Source organism: Melospiza melodia, chromosome 1 (genome assembly GCF_035770615.1).
Source record: "Melospiza melodia melodia isolate bMelMel2 chromosome 1, bMelMel2.pri, whole genome shotgun sequence".
NCBI lineage: Eukaryota > Metazoa > Chordata > Aves > Passeriformes > Passerellidae > Melospiza > Melospiza melodia.
Genome location: NC_086194.1, coordinates 35,157,895 through 35,172,728, shown reverse-complemented (window position 1 = coordinate 35,172,728; position 14,834 = coordinate 35,157,895). Strand labels below are relative to the sequence as shown.

The 14,834-nt window shown below is 40.6% G+C and overlaps 1 protein-coding gene across 6 annotated transcripts in view; it reads right to left on the bottom strand.

The window, feature by feature from the left end:
• The window catches only part of CREB5 (cAMP responsive element binding protein 5), a 257,670-nt gene that overhangs the window by 75,026 nt on the left and 167,810 nt on the right, over positions 1–14,834 (bottom strand). The window lies entirely within an intron of this gene.

Below are 14,834 nucleotides of genomic sequence, written 5' to 3'. Positions count from 1 at the left end.
GGATGAATCACCTTCCTTACGCTCTTTATCAGTTAAAGCTCCAGCTTAGTTCATCTGATATAACATAAATGTAAACCTATCCGCTGGTCTCAATCTCAGCACCTCTGCACAGCATAGTGGCTAGAAAAAGATAGTACAGAAAATATTTTCTACAGACAAACCAGAAAAATCTGCTGGTATTAGTGCACTGCTGTAAATTTAGCCCTCAAGAACAAAAATATCTGGAGGATAGTTTCACAGACTATGACAGAAAATTACCACTCTTAAATTAGTTTTGAAATTGTATCATCTGTAAATAAGCTGTTCTAAAATGAGTATTTCAAATCACTCTTGATAATCTCTCCTGTGAAAATGTAACAAGCCTTTGTTCCAAAACAAAAAATTACTAATTTTACCACTTAGCACACCACCAGGACACAAAAAATGGGAAAGAGAAAAAAAAAAGTAGAAAAAAATTAGGAAAATTACATTCAGATTAAGCAGTTTATGAAAGCAAAACATATCGACTACAGAAAAACAGAGAGAATTATTTTGGCAAAAGGGGTTCAAAAGATTTAGAAGGATTTTTTTAAGTACAGCACAGGGAAAACTGCATGTGAGAAAGCAAGCCCACTCACAAAGAAGAATCATAAAATGAATGAATTAAACAATGCTGGGACTACACTTTGAAAAAAGCCTTTAAGAATGTGACCTTGGGAATTATCTTAGCAGTTTTTTGTCGGTTTGGGTTTTTTTTTAGTTTTGAAGAAAGTGTGAGTTGCTTGAAGTTTCGGGTGAATGTAATTTGCTATCATTTCAAGATTTCAAAAACCTTGAAAATAAAGTTTTCACACACAGTGCCTCAACAAACACTGAGAGTACAAGTAGGTGTGTTATATTCTCAGAGAACAGGATGCTTTTCTGTACAGCACATGGTTTAGTTTATTAGGAAGGAGAGTTGCCCCTAAAGGTACAAGACAGACTGGAGAAGAGGGTGCATAATCTGGGAGTTTGAGGAACCTCTGCAGGGGCAATCACGGCAAAAGCCTGAGATGTTTAAAGCCTCTAAACATCATGGCTGATTTAAAGCCTTGGCAGAAGCATCCTTTGCTTCAGTGATCATCCTTCAGCTAGCCATAAAAGCCTTAAAATTGGGCTGAGCTGGTCAAGGGAAGCAGAGTCATAACCCTAGAGGAGCAAGAGGTAAGACTGTCCTGCTTGGCCCGAATTGTGTCGCACCAAATGATGGGGTTTTGCCCCTCCAATTGCAAGTGATACTGGCAACCCTCCTCTAACTTAAGCTATCACTTCCAGCTATCAAACATCATGCAAAAAGCCCAAAGGCTGTGAGCAATGGGATTCACAGACATCCAGTTTGGAGGGCACCACATCCAGGCTCTCAAACTGTACGTTCCTGTCTGATGGCAAAACCACCTTCTTCTGAGATACAAGTCTCCTTCTCTTTTGCCAAGACTTCACCTAATCCCCTTTTCTTTAAAACTCCCCAGTATTTCCCATCCTTGGACTTGCAGTCCTTCAACCCTCATGTCTTCAACCCTGTTTCCCTAAAATCATTTCTATCCCAACAAACGCCACCTCAAAATCCTTGCCCTGACAATTCCCTCATACTAAGACACTCTGCTCCTCCCACCCTTCTGCCCTCAGCTGCCCTCTTTTAGCAGCTGCACACAACTGAACCCATCCTTTTGTCTTGGTTCTCTGTGGAGAGAAAAAGCCTGTGTTTTGAAGGATGTTTTAAAAATCCTCCCAGACACATACAGTACTTATTCAGAAGGGGAAGAAAGAAGCCCAAAAATAACAACAAATGTATCTCAGATACAAAGAGTTCTTCCTATTCCTCCCTTGTTATCTGCTGATGGAGGAATGTGATGTACTAACATCTTCATATCACCTTAAAAAAACTCAAGACAACGTTTTCCAAATGTGTGGTGTAATCCTGGGAGAGAGTGCAGTAAGTTCTGTGAGGGAGCATGACTGAATTTCTGGGATATACAGCTCTACAGTCAGCTCAGCGCATGGGCTGAGCCTGGGGTGCCGTGGAGGTGGCATAAGTGGAATGGATGCAGTGCAGGAAAAATGAGCTCAGAAAATATACTCAAAGTACACAGACCCATTCTGCTGTCCACTTAAACTCAGCTGCTCCGTGTACCAGCACTCATTCACACATGAAGACTTGACAAATCAATAGGACAGGGTCAAAATAGTGTGAAAAGCAGATTCAGTGTTCTTTTAAAAAGAAAAAAGTGAGGAGATACCAGGTTGAATGTGAGGAGGAGATCTCATTTTGGTTTTTAGAGGCTGTGGTGACCCCTACAAGCAGGATCCACTTCCCACTGGCCCATCCTCACCAGAACTATTGCCCTGCAGAGCAGATGACAAACTCAAACGGGTATTCTCTACCTCATGCTTTAAAGTCCCTGTGCCAGAGAGAAGGGCTGGAGCCCCAGGTTGGGGCGTTTCAGTGCAGAACAGAGTGTGCTGCAACCCCGGCTGGGGATGCCCATGGGGTTTCCTCCCAGACAGTGGTGGGAGGAGTGGGCAGGAAAGGAGGAAGCACTGGTGCAGTCTCCTGCCTGGCCTGGGATGAGACTGAGCTGTGCACCCACCTGCCCACTCTGCAGCCCTCTGAGTCCACCAGCTCAGATGTGTGGGAACTTAGATCCATGGAAGAGAATCTATGGGAACTGCGCTGGCCTGAGCCACGCATTCAATTAAAATACCTCTTGAGTTTTCAGTGGGGTCAAAGTAAAACAAGCACTGTGAAAAGAGCCCCCCCTTGCCCCTTTATTCATTCTGAGAGTGCTCTACATACAGACCCTTTGTACAATTCACCAGTTTCCTAATAAGCTTAGGTGTTAGGCTGTTTGACAGAAACTTATTTTGGCCTGACCTATACAATTTGCGCAAGTGATTCTCAAGGGACTGCATGGTTTGGGTTTTGCTTATATGTTCCAGAGCCAAAAAAATTTCCAAAATTGCTTTAATGAGTTTGGGAATAGGGGGCATGGGCAAAAGGGAATTATTGGTATTTATTAAAATGGCAAAGAATCTTCCTTGATGCCCCCAGTTTTACCTTTAACACTGCTTCATTTTAGGGGAAAGCATATACTTTACACTTAGCAAGAGGGGAAAAAAATCTTCAGTTCTTCAAATATTTTTTCTTACTACACTCCTGCTAGTCTGTTCCCAAGTCTGCTTTTTAAAAGAGGTGCAGAGCAGTCAGAGAAGACTTGCACTTCAAGGTTGAACCTCTTTGTTGAAAAGCCTGCAGTGCTCCTACCATGGATAAAAACGCTACATAATGCACTCTGGATTCCCCCCTCCCATATCAGGGAAACTGACATTGGCCAGTACTCATGGATACCTCCATTGCTTCTGCACTGAACACAGGTCATGGATTTAGCACGTGTTCCTGAACAGTCACTGTCACAGAGCTCAGAGAACTTGTATGGCACAGAACCCTACAGGCTGAGATATTTAATTCGTCTATGACATCTCTTCCAAGGACAACACAATCTCTTTTGTTGTGCTTTCTCTCTGGCAGCAAAGAAAGTCAGTGAGAGTTTATAACTGTTATTTTTTGGTGGACATATTGAATATGCTCCTCTCTTTGTAAATGCTGATGATGTACTGCCTGCAGACTGTCAGTCAATATTGCTGACTGGGAGATTTTCATTCCTTGGCACCTGTGCTGCTAAATAAATAGGGCTGTTGGACAAACAGCCCACAGATAAAGGACATATAAGATAGAGAACTGGCAGATGCTCAACCTCACTAAAAATCTGGCTACCCATGAAATTTTTCCAAAATTTAAGAATTTTTACTGTGTTCTAGTGGAAGCCTGCTATTGAAAATGATGGGGTCTCAGCCAGCATTTGTACACTTTGGGTGTACATGGCCTGGATAGTTGGAATTATGGTGGCTTAGTAAAATAGCACATTAGCCCAGCTGCTGTAACTGACCATGTGGCTCTTCTTCCTCTGCATGGTCGTGCTAACACCATGAGTCACTCTTATTAACATTTAAACAGATGGGTGGTACCCTGCTAAGCCATGGTGACTCGATCATGTTCCATCATATGGCTCTGCCCAATGATTAAAGATAACTCCTCTAATGCAATCAAATGTCTAGGATATATACTTCAGTGTCTGCCTCCTTGATTAATACCAAATACTCCATCTGACATGATGCAATTGATGCCTGATGACTAAACACTACACTTGTCTATTAAAAGACTGGGCTTCCCTTAACTTGAAGTCTTCAAGAACAATTTGGGCAGATGACAATTTGTTGCTGAGGTCTCATGAGAGTAGGTTCCTGCTGACCTAGACCATCTGGGGCTATGTGCAAAAGGACTGATGCTATTTAAAGAATCACTGCAGAAGGTTTTCTACTATGGTAAAGCACTCCAGATCAGTGGGTCTTACCCTGACCTCTCTCCTGCTCCTTACTCCCCTGCACATAACATTCATGCAAGGTCATCAAGAAAACCTACATCACAACCCCCTTTGTTCCACTCCAGCTAGCTCTGACAAAAAAGTTTAGACAAAAGTATACCGAGTTGCACTGGAGTAAAGGAACTCTTCTTTTGACTTTCCATAGCCTTCAGACCCAGTCAGCTCACACCAGAGCAGCCCACGGGCTGTGCTGTGGGAATTTGCCATGTCAGCTCAGCACTGGCTGAGGGATCCCTGTACCACACTGCCATTACACAACACACTTGATCAGACTTTCATCATTTATATATATATGTATAAACATGCATGCATCTACATATTTATTACAACAGTGCCTAGAAGCCGTGGTTTAAAATAGTGAGGTGGGTGAGGTTCTGCCCCAAAAAGTTTGGAGATCAAGGAAAAAATGAGGGAGAGTGAGTAGAAGCAATAGGGAGACAGAGGTGAATGAGGCATCAATGATATCTTTATAACCAATGTAATGAGGAGCAATCACTGCATGCCAGCAGCCTGGATCTTTTCAAGGAATGTCATTATGTCAATGTGGTTTGGGTGGCTTTCAGGCTGAAGCCCCCAAGTAGCCTACCCTACCGAGAATAAGCACAGCTGGCTGCAGTCTACCCTCTGAAAGTTCATTGACAGCCAGGTACTGTCACAATTAAACTTTTCATTGCAGAAAGTAACTTTCCTGGAGCATGTGTTTCCACAGACCAGCTGCAAGCTGCTTTTACAGCAGCTACTGCAGCCAGAGTACCTGGCCCAAGTGCTGTCCTGGACCTTCAATATTTGAATAATTCAGTCAGAGGCAAAGACATGGAGAGGATGTTTTAATCTGAGAAATGTGTTCTGCCTCATTTACTGCTTGTCTGCTGTTTTTTGATCCACACTGCTATTATCTAAACCTACCAGTCTAACTAGGGCTTTCCTTATTTGTGATCCATTTTTTCCCACTCTCAAAGTAGGGCAGTTGTGTCTAGTTTCAGTTTATCCATTTGTCTTTCAGAGGAGGAAAGAAAAAATAAACACAAGGGAAAGCAACAGCAAAGCATCAGACCAGCACTTGGAATACCTCACATAGTTGCAAGGGACCTCACCTGACCTGCTGTATCCCATGTTTAATGATGTTTTAATCACATCACCACCAGACAGCCAAGCTTTCCAAGAAGTGGGAGGTTTGTGTCACCAGGATTTTTCAGGGAGTCAAAGCATATTCAGGGCAAAAGAAAACTGGCACCTAGAATTCATGGCTCCCTGCCAGCCTAGTAAAGATCCTTGTTTGTATTTCTCAGATAATTCCGACATCTGCATGATGTGGGCAGATTATTATTATCAGTAGCAGACATTTATACTGTGGTGGTGCCCAAAGGTCCCAGTTGGGACCGGGACCCTGTTGAGCCTGGCACTGTACAAACACAGATAAGAGATAATTCATACAGAGCATGTTTATATTCTAGGGACACAAACCAGATGAAAAGTAGAAGAAGGAGATAGAACACACAAGCAAATAAATATGCTAAAGAATTGGAGACAATTTAGAGGCACAACTCTGGTTGCCTTTTTGTTTCTTTCTATGTTTTTTTATTTAACTGGTGTGCTCAGAAATGACAGGACCGAGAAAGTTTGCAAGAGGAAGGGAGTAGCTAAGGCTGAGACATAAGAAGGGCAACACTCTAGAGAGTGAAAATTGTGGCTCATAACTTAGAGGATTTGGGAAGCATCCAGACAAAGCTATGCTTTCTGTAGAGATTTTTAATGAGGTGTGCATGTATCTTCATATATTTTTCACCTTTAGGTATTTCCCAGTGTTGGACAAGTAGAGATTTCTGCCTGGGAAAGAGAAACCAGCTGATGGTAAAAACACTGGCGAAGTGAAAGTGATGCTTGACACTGTAATGAGAAACTGGAGGACTGAGATAAGATAAGGCTAAGCTTCAAAAAGTCTTAAAGACAAGAAGCTTGATTGAGAAGTGAAGGGAAAGCCCATGTAAGTGTCTCAGAAGAGCTGGCACAATCACGGTAACAAGCTATACATCAGCCCAGAGGAAGAAGGAATTCAGCAACAAGCATTACAAAAGGAGCAAGATGCAGCATGCAGATTTGAAATGATACGAAACAGAAGCCAAAAGCAACTAAAGAGGTGTTACTTCTTAATTCAAATGTCCCTCAGTGTCACCTGGGGAGAAGCTGTTCATTGGAAACAAAGCATCTCCATCAGAAAAGTATTCTTGATCACTTGTTCTAATACACAAGGACAGAACACCCAAATGAAGGGAAAGAATAAGTAAAACAAACAAACATACAACCAAAAGAACCGGTCAGATAATGGATATATATATCTCCAGTAAAATACTATCATCCTGTGGAAAAATGCCTTCAAAATGTGTTAAGAACTCTGTACTTCTCACCTGAGCTTGTAGGAGAAAAGCCCCACAAATCAGCAGCCCCATCATGTATTTACTGAGCCAAAGTCTATTTAAAGTTTTAGTCAATGATAAATCTTGCCTTTAAAAACTCCAGTTCTGCTAATGCCACCTATATTTCCTGAACACATGTTTAAGGAACCTCTGCAAATTCAGCACAAGTACAAGGACCAGCAGGTCCTTGGAAGCCTCACAAAACCCATTAACATTTGCCTTTTGGCTCTTACAGGTCTTAGAAACTGCTGGTTTCAATCTTTCTTTCCCTCTAAATATTTCACTGGGTCTCATGGCGTGACCCATTACAAGAAAAATAAGAAAAGCTAGAATGGTTTCTTAGACTATAACCTCCTTGGAGAAGTTTATGTTCTGTACAGTGTTATGGACACAGCTGGAGCTCACAAATGATATGTGAAGGATAATGGCATAGTTAAAGCAAAGCAGGGAAACACTGCAAAAGGCAGGTTCAAGGATTATAAAGAAGTACCCCATATAAAAACACATTCTTGCATTAAAATAAGAAAAAAAAAAGAAGTAGGATTAACCCAAAAAATTGCAACATAAATATGATTTGATCATAAAAGCAAGCAACAATGTCAAACTGATTCCACTGCCAGCACAATCTCTCAGCTCAGACAGAGCCAAGCTTAGTTCTTTGGGTAAATAAAGGATTTTTCAGCCTCACAAATAAAGGTGTATTATTTTTCATTGAAAAAGTAGGTAGCTATAACACACAAATACATGAAATGGCAGCTGACTTAAAACCAGGAATAATAATGGCAATAAAGCTTACACAAACACTTTTTATCATGACCATTCTTTTTAAAATCTGGGCTTAAGATTCCAGCCTGACAAGCAAAATCAAGAAAATTTGAAAATTTGAGGCTCGCTAAGGAAAATATCAACAGGTTAAACAGCTGGAAAGAAACCTACACACAGCGTCCAGGTAAAGTGACAACTGAACACCGAGTAACTCTTCTGCCAGGTTTGGGCTATCTAAAGGTGCTGGAGCCCTCATTTGCTCAAGTGACTCCTTTCACACACATGTTACAGCAGTGCAAATGGATTTTATTTGACCTTCAAAACTTTGCATCTGAAAGGGATAGTAGGCTGCAAAAAGGATGGAGAAAACGCACTTTTTAAAAGAGTTTTAAAGGGCTGAGAGGGTCTACAGGAAGGTCTCACTGATTGCTCACTACCAACTGATTCTTATACTGGAAATGAGGTAAAACAAATTTCTCAAAATTGTCGTTCTATTTACCATTATTATTTGGACCAGGACAATTTAATCGAAATACTAAGATAAAAGAGCTTTGTAAAACCCACTTTATAATAAAAATATTTTGAAAATCTTTTTGAAGTGATTTATTTGTCTTTTTCTTTTTTCCCTTTTTTTTTTTTTTAACTTCCCAAACAATGCAGAAGTTTGTCTCTGAAAATAAGATGGTGAATTACAGCAAAGTTATGAAAACAAAGAACCAACAGTTTCTCCAGTGCAGGCTTGTTACCATGAGCTAATAATTCCAGACTTTAAGCAAGCTGAGCCTCTTTTTAATAACTGCATGCCTCTAGGCAAAGTATTTCTACTAAAAACTATTGAGGCATGGAACAAGGCAAGGTGTGTGAGCTAATGTTGGATTGTTCAGCTACTAAACCAACTCCTATAGCAATGAGCCTGCACTGAACTGACAGATTATTTCTCTGTATACACTTGTATAAACATACTGCTTAAGGTCGAAATCTGTGTAAGCTTTCTTTTCAATTAAAATGTCAAAGATGACAGCACATGTTTTCACTGTCCTTCACAGGATGATGGATGCTGTGGCAGCAGTTTCATGCCCCCGTGTTCCAGAGATGTTTGCCTGCCTGGGTGTCTAAGAAAGATGTACTTGCTGATGTCTTCATGTGCCTGCAGGCAGACAGCACTGCTGTACTAATACTCTGGGTGGCTTTACCTCTCTTGACTTTTTCTTCCTCAGCATTGCCCCTGTGGGCCCCCACATCCAACGCTGTAAAAGTTAGAGCAGAAAGGTTGCCGTGCACAAAGAGAAAAGGGAAAAGGGTCCTGCGTTAATTAATCAAATTAAGATTGCTAGTTAAGTGAAGGCTTTAAATTGCAGGCCAGTTTCTGGTCATGGCTAATTCAGTTAGGTCCCCACAGAAAAACAGCTGCAGTGGGTAGTCCACAAAAAGACAAAGTAGACCCCAAAGGAAACTTTCAGCAATTTAAATACAAAATAATATTAATTAAAAGGCCATTAATCTGAATCTTCACTCTTCTTCAGCTCCATGCTAATAAACTAATAAAACTGTAGCCATCAGTTTCTCATTCATGCTCATCAGTCTAGAGCTTGTACAAAGACAGTACCTCCAAGTGTTGCTGAGTCTCAAGACATGTGCCAGTACAACTCACAGCACATGCAGCCCCAATGCTATGGCTGGGCACGGAGCAGAGATTTGATCACAGTTTTTCTACAAAATAGATTGACTAAAGAAAACATCCTTAATGAGAGAAAACCAGTCCAGCATCTGTCACTGGCAGATTCAGTGTGTCTCCTGCTGACAAGTCACAAGTCTTCTGTATCCACTATGGAAAGCAGAGTTTGCTCTGGTTAGCAGAGCACAGTCACTAATGAAGACAATATGTAGATGTATATACATGAGAGATTGTTTATTTACTGAGATTTAAATTCTACACTCAACACTAAAAATAGTGTAAAACATACTGTAGAAATCTTTAAGAAAGGCGTTGTAAAAGATCATTCTAGATGATTTCCTAAACAAAATAGGAAATAAGCAAAATTGAAAATTAGAAGCCTGAAAAACTCTCAGATGATATATGACATCAGCATCAGGCCAAAATCCAGCTCTTAATCCTATCCTTTAACAAGAATGCCACAGAGAAACTCTGTGCTTTTCAACGCTCATTGCTTCCCAAGCACTTCTGCCTCAGCACATTGTTCCTGCAGTGCCAACCTCTCTCTGCAGCCTAGAGGAAAGTTAGCACGGCCCACCATGGTCACAGCCCCAAATATGCTCAGTGTCTCAAAGCTGCTGGTTGTTTCATTGGGTGGCAGTGGGGGAGGAGGCAGAGGAGCACATTCATGAGGGTGTTCTCTCAATTATCTGTTCAGCGAGTCATCTCCAGGTGTGAAAATATTTTAATGCTGCCAAATAGCTATGCATCTTCAGTGACCTCTTCCCACCCCCAACCCACTTCACTGATTCCCTTCAAAGTTTCATGAAGATCGAAATGAATATATGCCGTTTCTTGGGAGGAACCTTTGCACACACTTCATCTCTTAAACATGCTAAAAATCCCAGCTGACAGCTATATTAGTACAAATTATGAGGAGCACAGGGAAGAGGTGAATCTCAAGGCACACAGAACAAAGTCATGGAGAGCTGCTGCAGCTGTACTTCAACAGAGATCAGCTCCAAGCCAGTGTTGCTTGCTCTTGTAATTTAAAGGATTCACAATGCCTTCCCTGCTTACCTCTCACTGGGACATGTCCACTGATTGTGAGCATCAGTCAAAGAAACAGGAATCACAAACGCAGTTTTTACATAGCTAAGGCAAATTACACTGAAAGGTGGAAATCATGGTAGCTGCTATTTACTAATAAATTCACCTTGCACAATCCCCAAGAAATGTGTGCTCCAGAAAAATACCCACCACAGGTAGTGGCTGTGGGAGGTTTTGCTGACACTTAGCTGCTGACACAGACCAACAAAGGTTTCCAGCAGCCTGCAAAGGGAAGCAATGATAGCAAATAAAAGCCATTGTCCACTCATGTCCAGCCACAGATACATGGGAAAATTTCTCTCTCTACGCATGCATGAATGCTAAGAGAGACAGCAAAAAAGGGCAGGCATTGAAGAGAGGTTATTTTATTCTACCAACAAAGTGCACATTGTCATCGTAATTCCCAGTCACCCTCCGTGCCCACTCCCTCTCTTTTAAGTACTGGTTCGAGCAGGAACCTGCAGCTAATTTTGAGGTTGGGGTTCATTTGTTTTCACATCAATGCAATTAATTTCCACTGGAAAATGCATCTCAGGCATTCAATCAAAATAGGCCTAAAATAATTCTGAAAAGCTCATCTGTCTCCAATCTATATAATGTTTTAAAAATTGGATGCATGCCCTGCAATAACATTGCACTTCACAAAGCTTAGTGCTCTAAACTTGAGGGTATCAGTTACATTGAAACAGTACTAAATTAAAACATCCAGTTTCTGGTTTGCATTGATTTATAAATATCGACAAAGCTACTATTGCAGTCATTACCACTTTGGGTGCTCCAAGCTGAATTTTCAACAGTTCAGGGTTATTTTCATTCTTATTGTGGCTACAGTAGCCTTTCAAGTTATAGATCAAATTCCAGATAACATGTAAATCTTAAATCTTGGTTTAAGAAAAATGCATACAAACCAGCCAATACACATGATAAAATGCAGCAAGTCTAAGTGACCAGTAATGCAAATACCAAAACACACTTGTTTTTTTTACTCTCTAGCTTACAGTAGAAAGGAACTGTTATGAAATGCTCTAAATAGAAGCAAGCGGAAATTGGATAAAATAGGAAAAGGTAAGTATCTCTGAGTTGGTTTCTTTTAATCAGGAATTTGATGTTCTCTTTTGAACTATTCTTTAAAATGAGACAATCAATAATCATATTCAAAAACTTTCTCCTAAAAATATTTCCACTTTATTCTATCTGGTGTTCTTCAAAATGTGCCTATTTATGACCAAATTATTGCTGAGGAAATATAAACCTGAAAAAAAAGAGACCTCATGAGCTGTAGCCCAGTTAACACAATTGTTTGAGAAAACAAGAATAGAATGAATACATCAACAGCAGGAGAGCCAATTCTCAATGGTGTACAGCACACAGCTTTGCCAAAGACAATGGATTTAAACCAACTGGGAATCTCACTCATACACACACATGCACGCACGCTCCATAAACAGTCAGTATATAACGTGCACTACATCCACTTGTAAAACAAGCTTTGACACCCATCTGTGTCCTATGCTTCAAAAGAAAACAAAAATCCCCATCTTCCACTTTGAAATCTGTGGACTGCTACCAAGTAATTTGTCCTGATCCCTGATTAGCTTGTGAAGTTAAGAAGAGGGATCACCATAATATTAACAAAATTTCTTCTGGCCAGACTCCACCCTTGCTCTTCTTGATACCATCACTGAAGCCTATGCTGATCTGCAAAGCACCTTTCCACCATTCTGTTCACCAGACATTTGCCTGGTGCAGTTGAGTTGAGGAATACAAGGAGAGGTGGCAGATGTTCTTTTGGGCATGATGCTCTTGCCATTGAAGTTCACAGGAGTGCTGCTAATATAGTCATTTAGAACAGAATGAGACACACAAAAAACGTATGACCCCTATGAAGACATTTTCCTAAATTATACCCTGAATACTGGCTTAACGCCTGCTAATGACATGCTACATCCTACTAAGAAAAAAAGGGTACTTTTACATCTTTACCTTCCAATTTGTACTCGTGTTTGGTTTACTGTTTCACAGATGGGGGTTTTTTGTTTGTTGTTTGGAGGTTTTTTTATTTTATCTTATCTTTGTATTGAAAGAAATGCTGTCTTAAAGAGGAAACATTCTCCCAAACCAGAATTTTGTGTTGAAGATTAAAATAACACCCCGTGCACCAGTTTAGAGTAAAGGGCCTAGTGGTCAGTAGAAAGTCATGTTAAAAAAGCTCAGGTTGTACTGCCACCTTCCAAGAGTCTGCAGTATGAACTAATAAACTGCTAATTATTTGTTTAATGTCTTTACATGAACCATAAGTGTTCGTGCATACTCCATGAATAGTGATAGTTTGAACTGCTACTTTTTTTCCTCTACTTTTTCCTCTTTGAGAACTGCCACTGAAACAATGCTTTAACTAGAAAGTTGCCATACCAGGAGAAGTAAAAGAGCAGCATTATGATCAGCAGTGACAAAAGTTGAGTCACGTGAATTTGAAAATCTGTGGGTACTCGATAACTTTAAGATATTTTATCCCACGGTTTTCAACACAACATTCAGCAAGGAGGAAATAATCCTTGCAAAAAATATTTCAAAAAGGCCAGGTTGACCAGGCTAGAAGGAGCTCTCTTGCTGTATTTGCACATTTGAAGTAATGCCAATGATCTAGACGTGTCCTGAGTCTCGTGTACACACACAGGATGGAAAATGCCCTCCCAAAAACACAAGCATTGTTTCAACTCCCACCAACTCCCAATGCTGTAAAACCCAACTCCAAAGTACCATTTTTCAGTGAAGAACCACTATAGCCATCAGAATCAACTGCAGCATTTGCATCTAGAGTTTCCAGATATAAACTGTGGGAACGGGTAGGCTGGAGCTGTCAGTGGAAGGCCTCTGACAATGTAATTTGTTTGTCCTGCTGGCCTGACAGTCAGTGCCTGCTGACATTCAAGAAACATTAGTTGGTTTTGTGAGGTTTTTTCTTTTTTTTAACTGCTTGGAGCAGTTGGGAGGGCAGAGGAAAACAACTCAGCTTAGGGAGGGGACGAAGCAGAAGATGAATAATGGAAAGGAGATGTGTCCTTTTCCAGATGTCTCCTATAAAATAAGTGTTTGTCCCATGTACCCTGAGACATGTCAAATCACTTCAGGTGAACATGTTAAAAAATATTAACTTTACATAACAGCAAAGTGGAAGCTCCACTCGGTTTGCACTAACATCATATCTATTTGCTTTGGTCACAGGGAGCCAAATATTTTACTGATCTGGTTAAAATATCTCAACAGTCACATAAATAGACCCAGTCAAAGCCTGTTGCATCACCTGCATTTATTTTTTACTGTTAATATTTAGCAATGGAAGAAAGATACAGATCTGTGCTCTATACACTTGCCATCTCCAACAGTATGATCTCAGCTCAGAGAGCAGCAGGAATTTGCACAGCAGTAAGTATGGCTGATTTCCAGGGGTCGGAAGCCATGGCTTACTCACTCTGCTCCACATTTTCTGCTGTTGTTCTATTTCTTTTTTTTTTTTTTTTTTTAATGGGAAAGGCAAATATGATGAGCATAAAGAATAAGGGCAAAGTCAGATTGCAGGTCAGCAGCATGTTTGTATTTTATTTTCCCCTGGTCTCTGTATTTTGTGAAGCATGGATTTAGACCTTGTATTAGTCTACCAGATAGCAAGTCCTTAAAATGCCTCATACATAAAATTTGATGAGAAACTAAGCATTTAGGAATATGTGTACCTTTAGACAAGAAATCTGCCTTTATCTCTCTATAGCAACAAGCCATCTGAATCAACAGCATTGCACCTCGTATAAATCTGACCCATGTAGGATATGTAATGAAGGTAATCTGTGACTTGAGCAAAGAAAATGCAGCAGTATGCATGCAAGACACTTTGTATTTGGCAGACATATACAACCAGCTGTTTATTCTTCAGTTTGTGGCTATCCATCAACTGGGACATCCCCCACCCCTCTCAACCTTGCTTAGCTCCTGGTCTTATTTACAGTGTAGATTTAACCCTAAGTTATGGATAAGCATAGTGCTTGGGATTTCAAGTTAAGTGTCATTTAGTGCCATTTTTGACATCTCCACATATTATAATGAGCAGCCTTTTCACAGGGGACTTGGGATCTGATCTTAATTTGTAGTAGAGTTATGGTCACAATAAATGTCTATTTCAAATATTTTTAAAAAGCCTCTAATGCAAATGGAAATAGAAAGTGGCTGCTTTCTTGTAGTTTCAAAGCTGTGTATGTATGTAAAACACACAGTACAGATCTGTTCCACATGCAAACCCATTATCAATCCACCATTGTGCCCTGGCAGCAGGCACTCCCTCCCATGCTGAACAGTCTCAGCAGGTATTGTAGCTTGCATAATAAAGGAACAGGTTATGAAATCATTAGCACCTCAGCTGAGGCTGCCACAGGGATGCCCCTC